Raw genomic sequence first — 3,093 nt, forward strand, 5'->3', positions numbered from 1 at the left:
TATTTTTGTTCAACCCTACCAACATTATTGTGACATCTAATAAATGCAAGAATGGTCGTATTTTATTTAAAAAGATACCAAGTTGAGTTTATATGAGTTTCCAAGCCAAATTCTAGTTTTAATAAATCTGCCCCTAAGATTTTAGTAAAGCTCCAACTACAATTTGCAGGTTTACACTAAACCTGTTTGCTCAGGCAAGGAACTGCAGCAACAGGGGTCCTATACATAGTCTCTAATAGCACCTGGTGCAGACACAACATGCAGTTAACCCCTATCCTTGCTGGAACAAGCAAGGATTCAGATTTATAGCCTATAGACAACACCAGCAAGCATTCTCCCCCTACCTGGGCACAAGTAGTCAAATGCTCCTATACATAGTCTCAGATAGCACCTGATTGGTGCAGACACAACATGCAGTTAACCCCTATCCTTGCTGGAACAAGCAGCAAATCAGATTTATAGCCTATAGACAGCACCAGCAAGCATTTTACAAACATTCTCCCCCTACCTGGGCACAAGTAGTCCAATGCTAACCCAGTCTGCTTCCTGTAGAGTTAAACTAACCATTATTTTCTGGGGGGCAAATACTGGCTATGGGCATGTAAAGATTGTAATTAGTGATAAGATATTAATAGTCTAGTATAGGGATCCACAACTCTTTTTACCCATGAGCCACACATGTAAAGAGTGTCAGTGAGCTGCACAAGCATGAAAAAAAGCTTTTTGGGGATGCGAAATAAGGTCTGTGATTGGCTATTTGGTAGCCCCATGTGGACTGTTGGCCTGCAGGAGGCTCAGCTTGGAGTAAACTGTCTCTGTACTTCCAAAACTTCCCTCCAAGCCAGAAATTTAAAAATGGGCACCTACTTTTAGGCCCCTGGGAGCAACATCAAAGGGGGTGGTGAGAAACATGTTTCTCCTGACCCACTGGTTGGGGATCACTGGTCTAGTACAAGCTAGAAAATTAAACCAAAACTATGACTGGCTGTGGTTAAAAGCACAAGTGCTCCAGGAAGCTCTGCTGCCAGTGGCTATGAGGCCGCTTACAGAGCCTGCTTAAGAGTTGCTGGGGGTTGACATAAGTATCATAATCAGGTCAACAAAGTCTATATTTTCTTTTTTTCATCAACTATAGGCCAAATTCCATTAGTTTGTTACAAGCAAACTCCATTGAAGTATGTTGCCACAATTGTCATTGAACTGTTTGGCTGACACACCTCTGCACTGTACAGTATTTAGTGCAGAGACCAAAAGCAACAAATCTAGTGGTGGCAGGTTTGATTAATAATACAGGTATAGGACCCATTATCCAGAATGCTCGGGACCAAGGGTATTCCGGATAAGGGGTCTTTCTGTAATTTGGATCTCCATACCTTAAGTCTACTAATTACAACTACAAAGTACTGTTTTATTATTACAGAGAAAAAGGAAATCAGTTTTAAAATTCTGAATTATTTGATTAAAATGGAGTCTATGGGAGACAGGCTTTCCGTAATTCTGAGTTTTCTGGATAACAGGTTTCCAGATAAGGGATCCCATACCTGTACTACTTTTGTGACATGTGTTTGCTATCTGGCTGGTTGGAATTCTGGCTGGTTCTGGATAGGGTTGGCAGAATCTGAAAGCAGCCAACTTTCCTTATAGTTCCATGTAAGGGAAGTAATTGTAAACCTACTGTAGTCAGAGTAACCATTTGCCAATGTAATCACATTACAGCAGTTATAACCAGTTAACTACCATTTATAAGACAATAGTAAGTGATTGGATCGGTACTTACCTCTTACTCACACACACACATTTTCACACCTTCCAGTATTTTAAACTTTCCTTCTCCTTTTACAATCATTTTAAGTTTTACAAAGCAGGCAGTTCGTAATGCGATTGTCAGAAATGTGCTTTGTTGATTATAACCTTGATGTTGATACTGAAGGTAAGTCCTCTATGCAGATGTCTAAGCATTTCAACAACAATTATAATCATCTAAGAAAAAGCATGGCTAGGTAGGGTAATTCAGGCCGGATGACTGAAAAAGTAATCTTATCATTTTATAGCATAGCTCCTATACAAGTAACAATTACAATTAAATTGGAGAAGAACATGTTCCTTTTCTGAAAAGTACTGCCTTGAAAAATATAAAATAGAGTTAAAAGCAATACAATATTTTATTACAAATCCAATGCTTCTGTTTGAGATCAGTTTTCTGAATTCACTGCCAAATAATAGTGTTACCACTGCTTTGCAAGATGTCACAGTTTTGTGCCATATCTTCAGTTCTTCTTTAGCTTCTGGGAATTTTACATTCCAGGCATAAGCAAAATGCATAACATGAACACCTATTTATACACCTTGCCTGCCACATTGAAAACAACCAATCCCTTGCTAACTGGGAGTGGCTTACCCCTATGGCTCTGTCATGTCCCTTGGTTCCCTACACTTTGTTACGGGTCATTTTCGCCATTCAGGCCTGTGCCGTGCCTGTTCATTATGTCATGTCATTTATAGATACAAATGCACTATGAAAAGTGCAATATCAGATGCAAATCTCCATACTATTTAAACTGTACAATGTGCAGCATTTTTCCTATAATTCCAGTGATACTGCGACCGCACTCTGCTGCAATTGCAACCTGGTACAACAAAACACACTCATTCATTTTACTGAAAAATCAGGTGCAAGTTACTTCTAGCATTTTCTGAGTAGGGGTTGCATCGTTTCCAGAGCACATGTTCAAATGGCGTTTGCATCTGATTCACTGGGCAAGAGTCTAGCGTAGCTCCAGGGTTCCCTAGTAGGCTCAGCTGCACAGCATTCATCAGAATGCAGAACGTACCTTAATAAATTGTGTCACTATATCACCTGTACTTGGGGGTGGATTTGTCAGTGGGCCCTGTTATGTTCCTCCTGCTTTACTCATTTTCTGAACACCAATTTTGGACCTGTTTGACAGTGTGCAGTCTGTTTTTTTGTTTTTTTTTTAACTTCTTTTATTGATCAATACAACATCTTCATCACATTATTATCATTTTTCTTTTTTAATCAGCAATGATATAACACTTATTCTGTGTCAACATATCACTTTAACATTATTTGTT

Source organism: Xenopus tropicalis, chromosome 2, assembly GCF_000004195.4.
Source record: "Xenopus tropicalis strain Nigerian chromosome 2, UCB_Xtro_10.0, whole genome shotgun sequence".
NCBI classification, from domain to species: Eukaryota; Metazoa; Chordata; class Amphibia; order Anura; family Pipidae; genus Xenopus; species Xenopus tropicalis.